A 23,258-nucleotide genomic window follows, 5' to 3' on the forward strand; every position below is an offset into this window, starting at 1 on the left:
TGCCTTGGTCTCTGTGCTGCAGTGTGGAGCCTGCTTGGGATTCTCTCTCTCCCCCTCTCTCTTTGCCCCTCTTCTGCTTGCATGCTCCCATGCTTGCTGTCTCTCTCTCTCTCTCTCTCTCTCTCTAATAAACTTTAAAAAAAACACACATTTTTAAGAGTAAATTTATGGTGGTTTGTTCAATTTTTAAAACACAAATGTAACCAAAACCCAAAACTTAACCAATTTTTAGGTAAAAGAAGAAAATAAAATCCAGCGTCAACTTGTGCGGCATAGTCTTTGCTGACTGGAGCCTCGTGCCATTACTCTTGACATTCTAAATGGAAGCGCTTCCTCAGATGTAAGTGTGTATTAAAACGGAAAGATGCTTAAGTTTGGCGAGCAGAATGGCAACCTACAGGAGTCAAGGAGCTGGAATTTCAAACAGAATCTGTGGTTTGCTCTCTCAACACAGACTCTTGGCTTCAGGGGCTGGTGCATGGTGTGTGGCTCGAGGACATAACCTTCAGGATGTCGGTTAGTTGACATGAATTGAGTCAACCAGGGAGGTCTTATTTTCACCCTTTTTTTTTTTACAGATGACAAAACAGATGAATGGACGGGTTATATGACGTGGTCCAAATTACACAAGCAAAAGTGGTGGACCCAATTCATTGGATCCCTGAGCCTGGGTTCTTAGATCTTATACCATCAGGCCATCAGCGGATGGCCATCAGCTTCGCATCACAGCCACCAGCTTCATGACCCAGCTCCTCTCCAAACTCCAGATTTCTCATCTGTTAGGTAAGAGTGAAGTGAGATCTTGGATTAAAGAACCTGGCCTACTGCCTGACCCATGTTAAGTGCTCTACCAATTGTAGCTGCTATTATTATTATTATTATGATTATCTTATTACATAATGTTGGGGATATAACAATAATGCCAGTCCAAAGGCTTCCTTTTTCTGACTTGACCACAAGTTTCTAAAGGCTTCCTTGAGCGTGCCTCCCATTTGCAATGGTTTTTGTGCCACACGGACAAGCTTAGAGCACATCGTTCTGGAAAATCTGTGATTAAAGCAGAGCTGCAAGAAGGGCTAACGTTGAAATGCAGGAGACTTGGGGCGCCTGGTGGCTCAGTCGGTTAAGCACCTGACTTTGGCTCAGGTCATGATCTCACAGTTCGAGCCCCGTGTCGGGCTCTGTGCTGACAGCTCAGAGCCTGGAGCCTGCTTCGGATTCTGTGTCTCCCTCTCTGCCCTCCCCCACTCGTGCTCTTTTTCTCTCTCTCAAAAATAAATAAAACATTAAAAAAAAAAAAAAAAGAGGGGCACCTCAGTGGCTCAGTCGGTTGAGTGTCCGGCTTCAGCTCAGGTCATGATCTTGCGGTTCCTGAGTTCGAGCCCGGCGTTGGGCTCTGTGCTGACAGCTCAGAGCCCGGGGCCTGCTTCAGATTCTGTGTCCCCCTCTCTCTCTCTGCCCCACCCTGCTTGTGCTCTGTCTCTCTCTGTCGTCCAGACATGAATAAACATTTTTTTAAGCATTTAAAAAGAAAAAGAAAGAAATGCAGGAGACATCTCTTCCCTATTCATGGGACGGAGGGCCTGCCAACTTACAAGCAAGGAGAAGGCCTACAAATTGCCACTCTCCAGAATATCTACATTCATGCACATGTGCAGTTTTCTGCTGACTCCACCCCAGATCTCAAAAGGGAGCCATACGTCAAAGGCTGTTCACTGATCAATCATCATTTTTGGAGGGTTTGGGGGTTTTTTGAATCAATTTAAACCTTGCTCATTGATACATTTTCTGTAATGAAAGTTTAAATTAAGCATTAATGTAGCCCATTTTGTGAGGGTTTTTAAAAAGCAATTTAAAAATGGAAAAAAAGTTTAAATGCTGTCGATCTGTGTGGATTGAGCTACCCGGGGGGAATAGGTGTGGGACGTGAGCTGCGTGGTGTTGGTGAGCAGCTTTTGCGTTCTGTCCTCTTCAACCTCACTTTGTTTTTTTATCATTTCCTCTGTCAACTGGCAAACTTGAAAAAGCTTTAAGGCTTTCAAATATCTGTGGTGACAAGTTGCAAACGAACCTAAAACAGTCACGGTTTTTTTTTTCTTTTTCTCTCCAGGTGATTCTCGCTCATGCCTTTCTGAGAAAATGTCATGAATATTTCATCAAACGTGAGAGAGAAGAATGCCATCACTGTGAGCATATTTTTTTATTATATTATTTTGTTACACAGCTGCTATTGAATTCTTTCTGATAGAGCACCTACTATTATTCAGGTCCTTTGTGACTTTGGTTTTCTCAAGCCATCTGTTCCCCCTCTAACCACAAGAAGAACTTTAGTTTCCCAAAGTACCCACGGCTGAATTCACAAGGTTTGGAGGGACAGAAGTGACCCATTTGCCAGCAACTGCTGGCTTTCTAGATAGCTCTTTGATGATCCCTTGATTCCCACTGTCTTATATGAACACTGCAGAGATACTGACCATTTCTCATTCCTACAGCTCACTTTGTGCCTTGGGCAAGTTACTTCTCCTCCCTGAGTCTTTCTACTCATCTGTAGTAAGGGAATAATGATGATACGTACTTTGTGGGTCATTATGGAGATTACATGTATGTAAAGTTCTGTTTGTTCTACCTAGTACAGAGTAAGCCAATATTTGATGCCTATTATTATAATCATTTGCCTTAAACTTATCTGACTACTTAAGTAAATGAAGGAGGTGCCATTATAATGAAACGGTTACAAATGAATAACCCCGTTCTATGGGCCTCCAGGCGAACTTGTCCTTTGGGTCAGAATGGCCAGGCTGTCCCTGTGGGAAGTCTCTTCCCAGCTTCCTTAGTACCTGCAGGAGTGACCCCCGGGCGTGTGTCAGAGGTGATACCATATTCACCGTGTGGAAGAAGACTGGGATTTCAATGTCAGCCCCACCATTTATTAGCTTGGGACTGTGACAGTGAACACTATTCAATCTCAGTTTCTTCATCTGTAAATTGGAGATCGATTATAATAGTATCCCCAGTAGCTCTTGCAAGGATTGAATGAGACAGTGTCATCAAACACGCAGTGGGATTCAGTAAACTCTCACTGGTCAGCTTGCTATCCCAGTCCAGGTGGTGGTCAGAAGGATCAAAGGCATGTGGATTTGCTCTCCTTTCCGTCCTGACAGTCGTATCCCAGCCCGTGGGGTCAAGACAACCTCACCATAGCTTTTTACTGTTTTTAATATTAAGACGTTCTTATATTGAATCTGCTTAAATTAGAATTCTCCTCGGGTGCCTGGGTGGCTCAGTTGGTTAAGTGTCTGACTTTGGCTCAGGTCATGATCTCGCGGTTCGTGGGTTCATGCCCCGTATCGGGCTCTGAGCTGACAGTTCAGAGCCTGGAGCCTGCTTCGGATTCTGTGTCTCCCGCTCTCTCTGCCCCTCCCCACTCTCACTGTCTCTCGCTCTCTCAAAAATAAGTAAACATGAAAAAAAATTAAAAACAAAAAAGAATTCTCCTCTACTTAGTCATCCAAAGACAGTCATCCTTACTGGTGTTTACTCACAAGCCTTTATAATACAAGCATTGAGTAGATGGATTTGCACATCAATAATCAAAGCTAAGACCTACCGAGGGCTTCTGTGTCAATCACTTGTGTCATTTAATTTTTACATCAATGTTTTGAAGTGCTAGTCTCACTCTACAAATGAAAAAACTGAAGCTCAGAGAGGTAACCTTACCCAGATTTACAGAGCTAATAAGTTATTACATTATTACATTACATTAGCTATTACATTAGCTAATAAGCTAATAGACCCTGTATTTGAATATAGAGAATTTAAATCCACAACTACTTGTAGTATGATATACATCCCTCAAAATGCTTTACAACGTTAAATACCATATATATATAATTTCAACCCATGTGCTGACAGACCTCTCACTGACATGCGCCCTGGGGACACCGCTCCGGCAGGACCAAGCCCTCCACTTCACCATTGGATTGTCCTGAATCTCTGAACCTGGGCCAAGCTATGGCCATTGTTCATGAAAATCTTTCCATGGGATCGTGCAAAGAAAACAGAGAGGAAATGCTAAAAACCCAATAGCAATCTAGAGCTGACACACTATATAGAGAATGGGCAGTCTGTCAATCAAACATTCTAGTTAAATCAGAGGTTTTAGCATTTGTATGGAACATTAAATGTCAGTTCCCAAAGAATATGCATATAATTTCTAAAACCCAAGCTGAGCATGTTTTCATCTTTCTTTGGCAATTCAGAAGTCATGGGTTGTGTCTCCAGGTCATTATCAGACACATTAGTCACCTCAGTATAAACTACCAGCCAAAAAGGAAAGTGCAGTTTAAATGGGATATACCTGGGGCACCTGGGTGGCCCAGTCGGTTAAGCATCAGACTTCGGATTAGGTTACGATCTCACGGTTTGTGAGTTTGAGCCCCACGTCAGGCTCTGTCCTGACAGTTCAAAGCCTGGGGCCTGCTTCGGATTCTGTGTCTCCCTCTCTCTCTGCCCCCCACCCCTGCTCACACTCTGTCTCTCTCTCCTTCAAAATAAATAAACATTAAAAAAAATCAATGGAATATACTGGATTACAGAGAGTATATTGTATTTGACTATTGGCTGAAAGTGTCCTAAGTTTTCATTTCCATATTTCATCATACTTAATCCATAATTCATGAGAGCCCTCAGCTAAGCGAAAACCATGTGAATGTTTATTTGCCTAGAATAGTTTACATCATGTTCATTTGTAAATGTGCTTTTTCTGTTGCCTTAGCCCTTGCAACCTTCCTAGTGTGGATTGAAGGATGAGAACTGTGAACACAGAGATGGGCAAATGGAAAAGTCACTGGGATCTGTCCAAAACATTGGCTTAGGAATTTAGGGAACATCAGAAAAATGCCCCACTTCTCAGGGTCTCCCTTTCCTTTATCCTCTACTAACCACAGAGAAACCGCCTCCCTCCCAGCCCTGGGAGTCTTTCTCCACTACCTTATTCTTTCAGCTTCCTTGAGGTTCAGCTTCAACGTGCCAGGAGACCTTAGTTCTAAGTCATCACCTTCTCAATCCCACTGCCCCACGTGAGGTCATTAGTAAAGCCATCTCCAGCTCTAACCTGATCCCTAGTGGGCTATGTCAGATGAGGGAGTCAGCACTTTGAGAGCTAAGGCAATGCTGATCCTCTACAGATACCTTTGGAGTCTTGGTACGTCTGGGCTAAACAGAGAAAGATTATCTATGGACTCTACTTTATGTATATATATTGTTGGTTCGAAACCTCAGAAGCTTCCCGGGTAAAATCTGAAACTGGCCCAACACACAGAAGGTAAGGAGAGACCTGAGAAAGAGGCAGGCCACTCCAGATTGGTAGGTGGCAGTTTTAATAAGCAGGGAACTTACCAGTCTCCTTGTGGGTGGCCACAAGACAAATAGATCTCCACACCACCTGCCACATCTCAAAAGTTTATACAGAGACCTTAACTGGGTCTAGTCACATACACTGTCCAGATGGTCTTAACAACACATTGCTCTCTCAAGGCTGCATCCTTGAAAACAGCTCTGGCTGTAAGAACCATGGGCAGAAGGTACATTCCAAGGACAGGGGAGGGTTGAGTAGCCTCCAACTGCCTGGGTCTAGTTCCCTGGTCCTGTCCTCTCCATGACCTCCTGCAACGTATTTCCAGTGACTTTATAAACACACAAGTGATTTCTCATTTCAGTATATATGTAAATTCCCTTTGGTTACATTAAAATCTATTTCTGTGTACTGACTACATAATTTATTGATCATCTGATGGTCTTCTTCTTACAAACTAAAAATATTAGAGGCAGCAGTGATGTGGAATTCTAAATCAAACCTTGCCACCCATCCACATCTGGCCAAGGAGACACTAATGGGTGACCTCTGCTATATTCACTGCTATGGTAGACAGAACTCTAAAGATGGCCCTCCAAGATTATTCAACCAAACACAAATCTAGATATTGTTGTGAAGAAAAAAAAAAAAAAAACTTTGCAGATGTAATTACATTTACAGATCTTAAAATAGGGAGATTATCCTGGATTATCTGGATGAGCCAAATATAATCAGTGGAGCCCTTAAAGAAGAGCTGTGTCTCTGGCTGCAGTCAGTGGGATGTAGCAGCAGAAAGCAGCAAAGAGAAGATGAGGCAGGATGGAACGAAGGTCTGAGAGATATGAAGTGTCATGAGATCTGAGCCACCTTTGTTGGCTTTGAAGATGGAGGAAGGGAACCATGAGCCAGGGAATGCGGGTGGCTCTAGGAGCTGAGTAAAACCTCCTGTGGGCAGCTAGCAAGAAAACGAAGACCTCAGTTCTTCAACAGCAAAGAACCAGATTGAGCAAACAACCTGAATGAGACTAGAGGGAGAGATTCCGGCCGAAGAGCCTCCAGGAAGGAGCACAGCCCTACTGACACCTTGATGTTAGCCCGTGGGACCATAAGATGAGCCTACCAGACATCTAACCCACAAAACTGAAAGAAAAGAAATGGATGTTGTTTGAAGCTACTAGGATAGTGGTAATTTGCTACAGCAGCAGTAGGAAACTAATGAACTAATCTCCAGTGAGGAGTTCCTGTTTTCCAAATCCTATTCCCTATTTGGTTTTCTTACCAAAATCATCTTTGATTCAATTGCTCACCTTTTCACTCCCATTTACTGGGATATAGAGATGGATCCATAAAGTCTATGTTCACTCTAAAAATGAAATCCATATCCATTATAAAGTGAGGGTCATACTGAACATCTAATTGTGTGACATTTTTCTGCCATTTACACAGTGTTAGAGTGCAGGAAAGTCATTGTATCATAGAAATGCGTGGGGTTTTTTAAACACAAAGCCAGTCAGTTTGGAGAGACAAAAGAAAGGCTTAAAAATTCAGTCAAATGCATTTGACCTCAGCTTACACTGAGCTTTTATAGGAAAGAGACCCACTTTTGGAAGTAACCTTTAGGTACCTAAATTGAATGTTGGAAAGTCTCAAACGCTTTCTCAAAGTCCAAGGAATGGATACAGTATTATTTTTCACAAAACCTTGCAGTGGAAATTGAGTGAATTCAGTCAGAAATGCCAACAGTTATGGTAGACCTTAAGGAAGCCATGGTTTATGGCCTTCGACCATTTTGTTCACAGCTTGGATCCCACTTATAACAAGCATGATGACAAATAATATGTATTTGTAAAGTCTCTCAGTCATAGTTCCTAAGTGAAATTTGAAAGAGCTAACCCAAGAACAGCACAATTTAACAGGATTTGGTTTATTGGAATTCGTGATAATGTCTCTGCCTTTGGAACCAACAGCAAGCATGAAATCCTACGGCAGCAACGAGTAGGTAGCCTTACCTACTGCTAAGGAAAAGATTAGAAAGATGGGTGGGCTCTGAAACCCAGTATGCCTGCTTTCCCACTGAGACTTCTCCTTGTGATAAAATCACTAACCACCAATAAGGAGACTTCCAGGGCTCTGAGCTGCCCTCTCTGTGTTGACGTGGTGTTGGCATGAAGACAAAGAGAGTTCTGAGGTGGACCTAGCCTGGCCTGGGTTTGGGCATTCTGCATTTCTGCTCACCAGAGTGGACTATAGAGTAACCAAATGCACAAGCATGCATTTTGTGCGCAGTTTAAAAAAAATAATTCCTATTGGTATATGTTTTACTCCGGATCTATTTCCTGAAACAGTGAAAAAGGAAACGCTTTCCAAAGAAGCAAAAGCAGCCAATTAGTTTTCAATGGACCAAGACTCAAAAATCTGGATTCCATTTCTGGTTCTGCCAGTGACCCAGAAGGAGAAAATTAACAACTTGCAGCTTGGGGGCCTTTGGCTTACTACACTCTTTCTACCATAAAATGACAGAAAGAAACAGTGTGGTGCCTAAAGGCACAGACTCCCGAGTCAGACAAACCTTGCTTCCTGTCCCAGCTCTGTCGCCTAGTGCCCATGTGCCTCCGCATTACTTAAGCTCTCTAAATGTCAGTTTCTTTACCTTTAAGTGAATACCACAGTATCTACCTCAAAAAAGATGATCTTATAACCATATAACCTGGTAAGTTTAGCACAATTTCTTGCCCGCAGTGAGCACGCACAAATTTGAACTGTTAGTATTATGACAGCTATTAAGTAGGACTCCCACCGCCCCTCGTGTAACACAGACAACTTACGTTCATCGGGCATTCCTAACTTTGCACTCATCTATAGCTTTCCATCCTCAGAACCAAGTGGCGACCAAATAAATTGCTTTACATAATCGATTTCATAAAAGTAAAAGTAAATCTCACTGGACTCACGCCTTCCACCTCCACAACTTTGTATTCCTGACATGCCCTAACCTGTAAAACTGCCTTTCACGGTGTGAATGCAAATGACACTGCTTGGAAAGGAAAAGAGTGAGAGAGAGCACTCGAGTGACAGTGACAGTGTGAGAAGGAAGCTGTTAGGACAGGGCAAAGCGGACACCCAGAGGGCAGACAAAGCACATCTGTCTCTGTCGTTGCCACCTGGCCCCGTTTCCAGCGCTTAGAGACCGTTTTTGTGTGTCCGGTGTATTAATTGGGTTTCTGTCACCCACAGAGTGCACCTCTGTCAGTCTCAAGGCAGCATTGAGGCCTGGAGTCTCGACGCTCACCTTAGGAGGAAGCTTCCTAAAAGCCACAACTAGGAAGGCTGGGAGGTGTCACAGCAAGGTGACAGTCCCTGCCAGTGCCTAGGGAAAGGAGGAACGGTGCTTACTCTCCGAGGACCGATGCATTTCTCTTTGAATCGATCAAGAAACGTTTCAGATAAATAAACTTGTGAAGCAAATGGAAATGTCAAAAGAGTGAGGTTACCATATCTGGGTCTGCTGCTCACATGTACGCTGGCAAAGAGCGAGGCGCTAAGAGGCAATGTTTGCTTCCTTGCCACCATTTGATGACTGTGAGAAGCTAGACATGGATGTGGGCAGCAGTTACATGAGCCTCTGAGTCAGAAAATAAGGGTTTTGACTCTGGATCTCTGTGGCCTTATCTAGTAAGTTAAACTGCTCTGAGTCTCAGTTTCTTCATCTCCAAAATAATATAGATAGATAGATAGATAGATAATAGATAGATAGATAGATAGATAGATAGATATAGATACAGACAGATATAGACACTGATACAGATATTGATAGATACAGATATAGATACAGATATAGATAGATCCTGTTCTATAGAGAGATCCTATATGTACAGAGTGGTAAAGAGTTAAATGAGACACCACATGGAAAGCCCCTGGCTTTAGGATGTTCTTAATAAATCTTCATGTCCTGCTTTAAGTCCTTGACCTCTACCAACTCTGGATTATTCATCAGTTGATTGCATTGGTCAGGGATTACACAGATCTTTTCTCACACTCTTTCCTTCTCTTTGTGTTTTGTCATTTTCATAGTTTCTAGTCTCTTCATTTAAGGCTATCCCTACCAGAAGGGGAAAGCAAAGAGGGGACTTAGCAAGCATTCTCATAAGATATTATAAAAGAAAGTTATTGGTACTAGGCTTAAATAAAACTGGTGAATTTTATTTCTCTAGATTTTCCTTAGAATCTATCAAAAACTCAAATGTGTAGTAGCATTATAGGTATAAGGGCCAATATTATTTCTTTGAGCCTCGCTTGGCTTAAAAATAGCAGAAACCTGGGATAGTATTTCAATAGCAAAATCATTTTGCATCAATCAACACCATTTCAGAATGGTTATTATTGTTAAGAAGCATTTTCATAAAATCTTAATTTCTTATTTTACCTTTCTTACTTAAACATCATAATAAAATTTTCCTCTGACTTCCCTGGCCTTGATAGTTACCCAAATAATATTTGAGCTCACAGGAGAGAATTAAATGGCTTCTGTCCAAATGAGATATTATTCTAGTTAATTATTAGCCATTAAAATTCCAATTTAGTGTTCAACACACCAGTAGACAGATGCTGCCACTGCCGTGGGTCAGTGCTTTTGTAAAAAACAATCCCATACTAGTCAGGTATGAAATTACGCTGAAAGGTTGAATGAGCTAACGGCACCGTGTATTGCGAGTGTGTGCTCAGAGCTCTCTGCACAGAATAAAGCCCACAGAGGTTCCCTGGGGTACGTCTAGGACTTTGGAAAGTGAAGTTCATTTACATTCTGCAAATTGCTTCTATTAATAGCATTGAAAGAAGAAAATATAGTAAAGAGCACTCTGGGGGATTTCAAGAGAAACAGCCCCTCTGGCTCCTGGAGGGCCGTGAGGGTGGAGAAAAACGAATCACATGGAGAACAGCTTTACAAAGTAACATACCGACATGCCTCCCTTAAAACAGTTCCGAGGCCTCGTCTCGTAAGCATTTAGAGAGCTCCAACAAAAAGAAGGGAACAGAGATCAGAGGACTCAGTCAGGAAAGTCTTTGAGGGGTGAGTAGAAGAAGCAGTAAGTGATGATCTGTGTAGATGCTTGAGTCAGAAACGAGCAATTTATGTGAGAAAGGAAGGAAATGTCCTTGCTGGAGTAGAAGGTCTGTAGCAGACTAATAAAAGGTGGGAACATCTGAGAATTGTTCTGTATTTTGACAGTGAGGATGGTTGCCCAGGTGCATACATTTGTCAAAGTTCACTGAAATATGAATGTTAAATGGGTGCAGTTTTGTAACTGTAAGTTATACCCCCGTAACGAATAGTTTGAAAAGATGAAAAAAAAAAATTAATTAAAGAAGGTCAATCAGCAGGGAATGAACTTCTTCAAAAGATCATTTCTCGACCTTTTTTTCTTTCCCTGTTTTAAAAATTGAATTTCAAATCTAATAGAGAGGGACTAGAGAGCATGCTTCCCAAACTTAACGTTTTTGAAAAAAGGCACTCATAAAAATCACACTTTTGGAATTGGATACAATTTGATTTAACTGTGTGTACACTTTTATGACCAATGGCAAACTGAATTTGGAATATTTTTCATTCTCAGCAGCTGATTAAACTAAGATTTTGTCTTCTTGTACATTCTCTGGTAATGTATTTAGACCTTAAATCCTCAGTTGTAGATTAATACACAATTTACATGGGCTAAGCAAGTATATTGCCTTGTCTCGTGTAAACTACGTTGGTATTTGAAAGTGTAGGTCTCCAATCACCAGCATCAGCACCATTAAATGTAAAATAGAATGTCACAGGTTACAGAGGGCCAACATTCCCACTGCAATAAACAAAAGACAAACAAACTGCAAAAAAAAAAAAAATCATTTTTTTTTTTAACGTTTATTTATTTTTGAGACAGAGAGAGACAGAGCATGAACAGGGGAGGGGCAGAGAGAGAGGGAGACACAGAATCTGAAACAGGCTCCAGGCTCTGAGCGGTCAGCACAGAGCCCGACGCGGGGCTTGAACTCACAGACCGTGAGATCATGACCTGAGCCGAAGTCGGACGCTTAACCGACCAAGCCACCCAGGCGCCCCAAAAATCATTATTTTAAGATACTAGAGTTTTCTGGAGGCAATGAGGTTTAGATTAACTCAAAAATCCCATCCAGAGTAGGGAAAACTCTTCCTAGGTGAGTTGACCATAACCACCTGTTTTCTTCCTTTGGGGCACTCGCCAAGAGATAAATGCCATTGGTGAGAGACCAGTGATTGAGCTTGGCCCAGGTAGAGTGAAACCAGCAGAGCTTTTTGTGTTCACACACATCCAGCAGACTGAAAACTACAGGAGACCCAAATGCAGGGCTAGGTTTTTCCAGGGATCATTTGCTGCCCTCAGTCTTTTGTTGCATAGAAGGCAAAATCCTACTGGAAAGAAGGAGCCTGCAAAAATACAACTGGTCTCCTCCCGAAGATAGTTCTCAGATTTTGAATTTGCATGGGTCTGAAAGTTAGAGAGTTTAACACTGCAGAATCATCAAAGAGCAAAACTTTCAGACTAAAGAGACAGACTCCCACCAACGCCTGGGTACAAAACGGGCTGTGCACAACTCATCCACCAGAGGGTTTCCCTTCCATGCAGCAGCTGGAGTGAGCAACTTTTCTGAACCCAGCCATTCTATTCCTAGGTATTAACTCAAGAGAAAGGAAAGCATATGTCCATACAAAGACATAAATGTCCATAAATTGCCCCAAAAATGTTCATAGGTTTTATTTGTAATGGCCGAAAACTGAAGACAACCCAAATGCCCATTAATAGAGGGATAACCAAATGGGGGCATACTTGGCACAATATGGATAAATCCCAAACTAATGACACTGAGTAACAGAGGCCAAACAAGAAAGGGCACATGCTATATGATTCCACTTCTGTAAAATTGTCAATGCAAACTTATCTACGGTGACAGAAAGCAGATCGCTGGTTGCTCAGGGATATGTGTGAGAGAGAAGGGAGGGACAGGGAGGGACAGGTGGTAGGAATTACAAAAAAGACAGCAGAAAATGTGGGGTAGTGATGGAAATTAACTTTTAGTTCCGTATTCTCAAATGCTTTTGGGGTGCCTGGGTGGCTCAGTCAATTAAGCGTCTGACTTCAGCTCAGGTCATGATCTCACGGTTTGTGAATTCCCAGCCCCACGTGGGGCTCTGTGCTCACAGCTCAGAGCCTGGAGCCTGCTTCAGATTCTGTTTCCCTCTCTCTCTCTGTCCCTCCCCTGCTTGTGCACTTTCTCTCTCTCTCTCTCTCTCTCTCTCTCTCTCTCTCTCTCTCTCTCTCAAAAGTAAATAAATAAACATTAAACATTTTTACATAATAAATAAATAAAGTTACAAGCACGAGGTTCAAGATCAAGATCTAGGACTTTAGAAAAGTTATTCAATCCAAACCGCACCTTCTTCGTCTGCACCATAGAGATAAATGGTCCCTGACCCATTTTAAGTCACTGGGTTATTGTAATTTTCAAGTGAGATCATGTTTATAAGGGCATTTTGAAATAAAATCCTTAAAGGTCTATGTCACTGCAATAATAATTAATTTAGGCGGAGCCACTGCCTGCTATGTGGGGCTCTTGTACAGAACAGAACAAGAAACTCCCTCTGGGTGCCTGAATTACATACAGGTCCCCATGGGCTGCCTCAGTCCCCACAGGGTACACAGTGGGAAAAATGGCGCCACTTGGCCAAGAAAAGGGCAGAGCATGGTGGGTGATGCACAGTTAGACCTCTGCCCGGGCTTGGTATTTTGGGTCACTGCAAAAACCCTGACCCTTCCTCTGTGGTTCTGGGCGTAGTCCAATCCTTCCTTTCAAACTAGGTAGGAGCAGCATACCTGTGTTAGAGTTTAAGTTGAGTGGATGAGAGCCGGAGGAGGAAGAGGAGGAGGAGGGTGTACCCCGAATGGCAGTGACTGGCAGACTCACGGATTCCCTGAAGGCCCGGGATACTTACGAAGCAGGTGCGAGGGAGCATCCAGTGGTGGAATCACAGCTCAGAGAAGGGAGGACTCAGCAACAGGACCACTACCTCTTTCCTGCAAGGTCTTGCCTTGGCCTGGCCCAGGCTCTGCAGAGCTGAGCTTCACTTGGAAGGCGAATAAACCATGTGCACCAACAGACCTGAACCGGAAGCAAGCCAGGGTCAAGCTTCTGTTTCCATTCTAAATTACCTTGCTCCAAATTACTAAACCAAAGGCCATTATCTCAACATCATAAACCTTATTTCTAATTAAGATGATCTATGCCTCTTTCAGAATTACACATTCCAATTAGCCAGGGAATAAAGTTATTCCTATTGTGTACTGACACGTTAAAATTATCATGGAAAAAGTAAAAAATTACTTCAATTAAAGGAAAGTATTACTCTTCTGCCAGGCTTGTTCTGAAATATGGATTCTTCACACGGCATTACAACTTCATTAAATATATTTTTGCTTGTAACAATATATATATTCTTCACTATTTTAACAGAATGTCCTCGATGCTTCTAAGTGGCAGCACGTATGTCCATCAGCTGTGAGAGCTCATGTCCCATGCTCAGGTTATTTGCATCTAAATCTTCTAACATTATGACAGGAGATAATTTTGCCCTAGGGAGACATACGAGACCTGGTATCAGATTTCCTTTGGTATTTCCCCCTCATGTAATTACTCGGTGTTTTTTTAGAAAAGCTCTGCGGGGGCACCTGGGTGGCTCAGTCGGTTGAGCGTCCGACTTCGGCTCAGGTCATGATCTCGCAGTCCGTGAGTTCGAGCCCCGCGTAGGGCTCTGGGCTGATGGCTCAGAGCCTGGAGCCTGCTTCCGATTCTGTGTCTCCCTCTCTCTCTGCCCCTCCCCCCGTTCATGCTCTGTCTCTCTCTGTCTCAAAAATAAATAAAAAAACGTTAAAAAAAAATTTTTTTTAAATAAAAAAAAAAAAAAAAAGAAAAGCTCTACACATTCTATAAAAAGAAGATTCCAGGAAAATAACCATAACTACGTGTGGTGATGGGTGTGAACCAGACTTACTGTGGTAATCATTTTGCAATCAATCATGTTGTACACCTGAAACAAATATAGGATAAAAAAAGTCAATTATATCCGAATTTCAAAATAAAAACTGACAATCCCATGTATTTGCAAGGATGTGGAGCAACTGGAACTCTCATACCCTGTTAGTGGGAGTGAAAATTGGCTTAAACACTATGGAAAGCTTTTGATAGTATATTTAATAAAAATAGATATACACGTGTCCTATGACCAAGCCCAAAAAAAAAAAAAAAAATCCCGTTAGCTCTCTTCTAGACACACAGACCAAATAAAAATTCAGAAATTTGATACCTAAGAGTTCAGGCTCCTGGAGGACATTGAGGAACTAGATTCGAATTCCAGCTCTGCCACTCCCCACCCCATGGCTGAACATTCTCTGGGTTTAGGTTTTATCACCTGCCAAATGGGTTCTGAGGAGATGAAGTAAAATAATATATGCAAATCTCATGTCACATAATAGGTGCTCATGAAATGCCAATATCGCCTCACTCAATATCTTAGCCCTTCATGGTGGCTTCAACAATATTTATTCAATCAACTGAAAATGGGAGTCCCAAAGAAGTTTTTATTTGTTCTGCAAATCAGGGATATTCTTTCTGGAAGTAAAGTTTGAAGAGGCAACAGGCTAAGTTCTGGGCAAAATTTCCCATAAGTCAACTGCCTTCCTTGCTCTTTCATGCTGCCTAAATGTATCTTGGCAATCTTCCCCTTCCCCCACTCCACCCACAGAAACTCCAAAATCCTGTCCTTCCCTGATGTGCATTATAATCTCCAAGAAGGCTTAGGTTGCTGGAAAGCAATCCAGTTAAATCAATTCTTATTTGGCAGTAACTGCCTAACCCATCTAGAGATATTTGCATTTTAAAAGGAAGCCCAGAGTGTTCATTCAAAAGAACACATTGGCAGAATTTCAGGCAGCAAATCAAACAGAAGAAATCCTGTTGTATAGGAGAGGCATCTAGGGTGAGGACAGGCTTAGCACCCATACCCTTTAAATTATTGTATTAACGGGACCCCTTATTGGCACAATGGCCAAGGTGGTCATTCCTAAGTGTCGCTTCTTTACGGGGAGATGACTCTTACACTGTGGGCGCTTTTTCTCCTGGAGACCCTTTGGCTATACTTTTTCCTCCCTTAGCACCATCACTCTGACTCCAAGAAATATCAGTGCGAAATACCAAAACCAAAGTTTTATTTCACAAAACTGTAATAACTGTAATAGTTCAATAACTTTAACGTTTTTTCCCCCTAAAGTCGGAATTTGTGACAAAGGAATATTCTTCTTCATATAAGAAAAAACCCATTGAGTTACAAATTGCAAAAGTAATTTGACTTGCAGAAACTGGGAATTGTTTGCATTAGGATCATAGATCATCTATGAACCTAGATGTTACTTTCTGTCATCTTTCTCAACCTGTCTTACCGCAAATATTTTATCAAAGATATCGATAAACAAGAAAGCCAACCAGTTTTACAGATACTAGAACATAATTATGATGACTCCAACACTGGTGGAGATCTTAATGAGAAAAGGAAAAGCACAGACAGGGGAAGAAATGGAAAGACATAGAGAATCTATCAGCTGAATGATTTTTGAATCATTTATCATTTTTCCTTGAAATAAAATCTTTGACCTTGGCTTTGAAAGTGCCAGAGACAGTATTTTCATATCAGTGTGGTGGGAAATATCTATTACCATTTATGAAACTATTTCTTCTTTTTGTTTCTCTTGTGTCTAATGGGGTTTTTTTTCCCCCTTCTAATCCTTATAGCTCAAAGCAGAAAATAAAATCATCAAAAGTTTCCTCCAAAAGTACCAGATGACCTTTGCTCAAAATTGTTTTCCCTTCAGATGAAGTTGGGTGAGGATATCACTGGGAAACCAGAATTTTAGACTCCAGCGTTTCCTCTTAAAATGTCACACCCCAGTGATATTTCCCAGTGATAAGCACAGTCTCCTCTAAAGCACAGTGAGAATTTTTCCTCAAAGCTTCTTCACGCCCTCCCTCAATTAGAGCCTCACTGGTAGCCTCTGGGAACAAGTGTTTTAGAAGAATAAGAATTGCCAACATCCATGGCATCTTCGGAAATGCTGCTGCCAGACCCCCTAGGTAGTTTGACTGGCAAGAATGGCCTCCCAGGTAGTTTGGCTCCTAGAAACGTGAACAAACACAGCTGGCTCTCCATCACACTTGAGATACACTTGAGATAAGCGGAGAGCACTGAGCCCAAGTCCTCAGCTCCCCGGGGTGGAGTGGCACCTCAAGGGCAGGGCCACCCCACGCTTAAGCAAGCCAAGAGCCTGCTCCACGACCACGCCCCCTTGGCTGCTGTTCCGAAAGAGTTTCCACGGCTGCTACTACCCGCCCTGATGTAACAACCAGCTCACACCTTGCATTCACTCTCACTTCTTTTTATCAACCTCTCCTATTCTTCAAACACCTCCGTTCTCCTTCCCTTGCTCCCTGCCAACCAGCCAGAGAAATACTGAGTAGTTGGGTTGATATCCTCCCTACAGGGCGCTAGTGAGGCCCTGGAAGAAATGGCTTCCTGCCTTTGTGAATTGCAGGGTTGCCTCACCCTTTCCCCTTTTAACCTCTCCCAACACCTCTCTAACCAGTGTCCCTAATAAATACCCTCTACCACCTGTGGTGTGTTCTGCCTTCCTGACTAGACCCTGACCAATGCAAACACACCTCAACAATGGTTATCGGCATGTGCTCCAGGTTCTGCGGGTGTTTGAAGAATGGATGATCTTCTGTGGGCCTCCACAACATCCTCTGAGGTCCCTTGTCTCCCTTCAAGCCTTAAGGGGCATTGAGCCGATGTCTCAGTAGGCTACAGTCTATGATCCCAACTGTTTGCCTCCAGTTAAGACAGGTCCTCAAATTCTGCACCTGTTTCTCTGACCCCAAACCTCTGTGGTTCTCTGGCTTCTGAGCACCTCCAAGTCCCTTCATCAGGGCACACAGGTGCTCTGAGGTCTCCCGAAGGCTGTGGTTCCCCATGGCCTCAGGCTGTCTCTCTGTCACTCTCTTTCTCTCCCTGTCCCCCACCCCATTCCACTTTACTGCCTTTTCTCCTTTTTTGGATATGGTGTCCACTTAAATACAGGGTGTCTAGAAGCTTGCATCCTTCCCTAGGCTATTCCCATGGAAGCAGGCCACAACCTTCAATTCCATTATGTCCCCTCATGCTTACATGGGTGTGTGTGTACCTCACCCCTCAGCCCTAAGAGAGGAGGAGAAAGCACAGACACCGATATCTCACTCTACCCCCTTCCTCTCATCCTCTCTGCTGTCTACTTGTCTCCTCCTTAGATCAGAAACATCTGCTTTTACTTCTTTGTCTTATTTGATGGAGACTCGCCCCAGATTATTTCCTTCTCCCCAAAGTGTTATTTATATTCACTGCTTTCTGGGGAATCATACTGACAGAAAGGCTGTAGGAAAACATGATTTCAAGTTGGAGGAAAAAGAAATGAAAAATATATTCATTTAGTATTTTAACATCTTCCTCCACTGCGTGCTCCCTCTGGTATATATATTTTTGTGCCCTCAGAGGACCTTTTTTCTTATCTAGATCTCTTTGTGAGAGCTAGCCCCCTGCATTCACCCCGTGGGTCAGTGCTGTTCAACATGGTAGCCACTAACCACATGTCGCTGTTGAGCACTTGAAATGTGGCTCATCCACGTTAAGATGTGCTCTAAGTGTATTAAATGGCACACCAGATATTGAAGACTAAGTCTTAAAACAGAATGTAATATCTTGCATTCTTAATCTTTATATTGGTTACAGGTTGAAAAGAGAGTTTTGATGTACTGGGATTCATAAAATAGACTAAGATTAACTTCACTGGTTTCTTGCTCCTTTTTAACGTAGCTGTTGGAGAGTTTCACGTTACACACGCGCACATGGCATGTTTCTGTTAGTCAGCTGCCGGCTTCACGGGACTTAGGATAGTTGCTGTGTGTTGACTCGTATACTCATGGCTGGTACCCCATACATTTGCCACTGGGGGCCCATACCAGCCGTTTACTGATGTGGTCAATTTGGGTCGGTGCCTTGCCATCAATTGTGATTAAATACCTTTCTTATCACTTGAGTGGATGGCCATCGGCTGGCACCGTGCTGGCCTATAGCACTGGTTGAATGAATGAATAAGTGAACACTCAGGTGATACTTTCCTTAGTTTCTACAGTTACTGCACAATGCTGACATGACAGAAAATTACATGAATCTGTCACACTGGCCAGATCTCCATTCTCTGCCCTGTGATTAGAAAGACCGAGCTAGAGGGTTACATTAATGGCGAACTACAAATGGTTTAAAAGAAAAGCCTCCTGCCCTATCTCTTGGGTGTGATGAGGTCATATTAGAGTAGGGTGAGTTCCTGATCCGATATGACTAGTGTCCTTATAAAAAGGGGAAATTTGGACACAAATGTGCACCACGTGAAGGGATCAGGGTGATGCTTCCAGAAGCCAAGCGACACAAGGATGGCTAGCCAACCACCAGGAGATAGGAGAGATGCACCAAACAGATTCTCCTCATGACCCTCAAAGGGAACCAATCCTACTGAAACCTTGATCTCACACTGTTAGCCTCCAGAAGCGTGAAATAACAAATTTCTGTTGTTTCAGCCTCTCTGTTCTTAGTGCTTGGTTACAGCAGCCCTAAGAAATTAACACACTCCCACAGTCTGAATGAGAATCCGGGCTCCTTTGTCTCCTATTGCTTTCTTCACGGTAGTGGATTACCTCCAACAATAATCTGTGGATATTTTTTTCGGGTCTGTCGGTGTAATGTCTAGGTCCTGTTTTTCTCTCCAAATTCAGTGAGACACGAGTGTCCGCTTTGTCCCCCATTGTATACCCAGTATCTAGAAATAAAGAGCCACTCCATAAACATGTTATAATGAATACATGGGCTGTCCTACCTACCGCCAGAAACAATTAAAACGGTTCCAGGACCACACACATCCCTCCTCAGGAAAAAAAATGTCACAAAGCCTGAGAACATACACTAACAGTTTGTCTCAGCAGAAACAAACTCCTTTTTTTTTTTTTAAGTTTTTATTTTTCTATTTTGAGAGAGAGAGAGCTAGTGAGGGAGGTGCACAAGAGGGAAGGAGAGAGAGAATGCCAGCAGGCTCCACACTGCCAGCGCAGAGCACTGTGGGGCTCGAACTCACAAACCATGAGATCATGACCTGAGTTGAAGGCAAGAGTTGGGCCCTTAACCGACTGAGCCACCTAGGTGCCCCAGCAGCCCTCCTTAATACAAGCTAAAAGGTGACATTTATCCTAGATCTCCTAGGCACAGGCTAGTTCATCAGATTAGCTGGATGGTATCAGACAGGGACTGGGAGTCTGAGATAAGTTCTAGAAATAGAACCCTATGCCTCTGGAGACAGCAGGCCTACAGGACGCACCACAGTGTGCATGCAACTTTGAAAAGGCCGGGGGGGGGGGGGGGGGGGGCGGGGGGTGTTTCCCTAGGATCACAGCAACAAGCAAGCAGAGGGCACCAAGCCCTCACTAGTGGGAAGGGAGCCAGCCAAAGGGAGACAAGCAGAAATGATCACCGTAGCTACCACTTACTGAATCTGAACCAAGTACCATACCAAACGCTTGACTTACATTATTTCATCCGATTCCCACATCGAGTATTATTATTCCCACTTTCCATGAGGAAACTAAAGTTTAGAGAGTTTCAAGAATTTGCCCAAGATCATACAGTTAGTGAGTGATAAGACAGGGCTTAAAACCGGGGATTTGCTGTTATGATATTTTCCCAGCTTCCCAGTCTAGCATTCAGCTGGCCTAGATGACCCCTGAAAGCTGAAAAATCCATGTATTTTAGAAAGTACTATTTACCGATGTCGGTTCACTTGTTCATCTACTAGACAGCAAACATCTTGAGACAGCAGTACTTTGTCTCCTTTATATGTGCGTACCCAAATTTAATTAGGTTTGCATTCCTACTTCCTAACACAGGACCCAGCTTATAGCAGGAGCTCAAAAATGTCTGTGTCATGAATAAATCGGGTAAACACTTGGTGGTCACTTATATATACGTTAAAAGAAATTAATCAATCTTAGAACCCTTCTTGTCAGTAAAAGAGCAGTTACAAAAATACTGGTCTGGAAAGGAGCATTTATCTTTGCCACTCTTCAATTATGGAGTACTGCAGTATGGTTCTATTTTTTTGTGAATAAAAAAGTATTCAGGGGAAGCCTGGGTGGCTGAGTCAGTTAAGCGACTGACTTTTGCTTTCCGCTTAGGTCATGATCTCACAGTTTGTGAGTTCGAGCCTTGCATAGGACTCTGCCCTGACAGCGCAGAGCCTGCTTGGGACCCTGTCTCTCCTCCTCTCTCTCCCCTATCCTACTCGTGCTCTCTCTCTCTCTTTCTCTCTCAAAATAAATACATTTAGAAAAAAGCATTTGGGGGCGCCTGGGTGGCTCAGTTGGTTAAGCGTCTGGCTTCGGCTCAGGTCATGATCTCACAGTCTGTGAGTTCGAGCCCTGCGTCGGGCTCTGTGCTGACAGCTCAGAGCCTGGAGCCTGTTTCAGATTCTGTGTCTCCCTCTCTCTGACCCTCCCCTGTTCATGCTCTGTCTCTTTCTGTCTCAAAAATAAATAAAACGTTAAAAAAAAAAATTAAAAAAAAAAAAAAAAAAGCATTCGGGGCCACCCTACGGAAAGTCCCTATCCTTAGTTGCCAAGCTGCCCTTGGCAGCTGGCCTCTAGATGCCCAACATCTCTCCCCTTCTAGATTCTTTTTCTTCCCCTTCTAGATTCTTATACTTAATTCTCCATTGGATTCCCTTTTGCTCACCTATTCCAATTTTTCTTGGAGTTGTTTTGCTAAATCAGGAATTTTTATTTTAATAAAATCTCCAAGGTAATCAAACAATTGATACTTTCAAATTAGATCACTCTGAAAGGTCGCTAATTTTAGATAGGCAGCTACCGATGATAGACCTTGGAATAATTTCTCCCTCCTAATAAGGAAACCAGAAGTCAGCTGGTGGATGGACAAGCAGGATGCAGAATTTCCATTCCCAACCAAGGTCATGTGAAATGGTTTCTTGGCAAATATCCTTTTGTTTCTTTTGCTTGCCTGTATCCTAAGCGGAGAAGGGAGGCCGGCCAAATACCAACTTGAACAGTCTGTAGAGTTGCCAGTCCCCAGAAGGCCTGGGTTCTCATTAGCAAAGAGATATGAGAGCCTATTTTGCAATGAAATAGCTCACACAGGGCTCAAATCCTGAATAATTATCCACACTCGTGTAGGCTCTAGAATGGGAGGCCTTGAGGGGGCCAAACCCTTGCATATTGTAATTTGATATTTATGATGTTCTATCGCCATCTCCTGGAAGGAAAGACCAAGAACACACAAAAAGGATGCCAGGATATCAGGCTTCCGGGAAGAGAATTTTCTTCAGTTCTCCAGAAAGGTGAAGACTCTGCAGTCACTGAAGAGACATACTTACATCACGTTCCGGGTGAATTAGCATAACGTTGGGCAACCAAGAAAGCTAAGAGGCAAATGTTCAGAACGCCAGCGTCTGTTATTTGAGAGCGAGAGATAACATCAAGCCTATGAGTGATGAGTCTTTCCAGTTGCCAGTCCCCAGAGAAGGTCTGCATTCTCATTAGTAAAGAGATACGAGATCCCATTTTGCAAGAGTCAATTGCACTCCAGGAGCACAAAGAGATACCGAGGGAAGGATTTCCACGCTTGGCATCGAAAGTAATCATCCTTATCTTTGCTTTTTAAGTCTCAGAATTTGGCAAAACCGTGCCAAGGATTTTAAAACATTATGAATGTTTTAAGAATTTTTCCAGATTAACTCTTCTTCCCAGGCTAGCTGGTGTTGGAGTTATGCACACATTTGGCACAAATACAGCCGAATGAATTGAAATGCTTGACTCACTCTACACAAGATCCCATCAGTCTTCATATCTCAAGGTTTAGTTTACATATCAACAAAGGCTCATAGTGTAACGCTTTGAAATATTGTTTTAAAACACAATTTTAGGGGCACCTGGGTGGCTCAGTCGGTTAAGCGTCCGACTTCGGCTCAGGTCATGATCTCACGGTCCGTGAGTTCGAGCCCCGCGTCAGGCTCTGTGCTGACAGCTCAGAGCCTGGAGCCTGTTTCGGATTCTGTGTCTCCCTCTCTCTCTGACCCTCCCCCATTCATGCTCTGTCTCTCTCTCTCTCAAAAATAAATAAAACGTTAAAAAAAAAAATTTAAAAAAAAAAAAAAACACAATTTTATTTTGGTCACCATGTCTTCTCCATCAATATCCTCATGCGGTTGGGGGGGGGGGGTGAAAAAAATCATAAAACTGTAGAATAAGAAGTATTTTAGTCCAACCACTTCATAGTCCCAAATCCAAGCTTCAGTCACACAAAGAGGGGAACTCTAAGGTTAATTCTCATGAGTCATCTGTTCTCCCTGAAATTGTTCTCCCATCCTGCCCCACCATCCTGACTTTGGGAGAGTTTTACAGCTTATACAACTCACCAACATCCTGAAGTAGCCAGGAATTGTTGACTTCTTTTCTGAATATATATTATGCTTATTCACAAAGCATAGAATATGAAACAGGTTTCAGATTTTAGAATTGGAAGGGACCTCTCCTTCATAACCGATAAAAGTGATTTGTTGGTGATACCTGATGGCCTATTTTGAAAGATGGCAGGTTTGAACATGGCATTGAAATATGTCAGGACTTTTTTTTTTTTTTTTTAATTCAACTTTTCCTGAGGGCTTGCCCTGTAAAAAGCACTGTGAGGAACCTC

The 23,258-nt window shown here is 42.8% G+C and overlaps 1 long non-coding RNA gene across 1 annotated transcript in view; it reads left to right on the top strand.

The window, feature by feature from the left end:
- LOC109270465 (uncharacterized) overlaps window positions 1–23,258 on the top strand; it is a 137,598-nt gene that overhangs the window by 25,743 nt on the left and 88,597 nt on the right. Inside the window, exons 3-4 of the long non-coding RNA XR_002081541.2 lie at window positions 579–783; window positions 2,111–2,186. This is a non-coding gene — a long non-coding RNA (uncharacterized LOC109270465). The remainder of the gene's footprint in view (window positions 1–578; window positions 784–2,110; window positions 2,187–23,258) is intronic.

Source organism: Panthera pardus, unplaced genomic scaffold (assembly GCF_024362965.1).
Source record: "Panthera pardus isolate Hobbes unplaced genomic scaffold, ASM2436296v1 HiC_scaffold_6, whole genome shotgun sequence".
In the NCBI taxonomy this organism is placed as follows: Eukaryota; Metazoa; Chordata; class Mammalia; order Carnivora; family Felidae; genus Panthera; species Panthera pardus.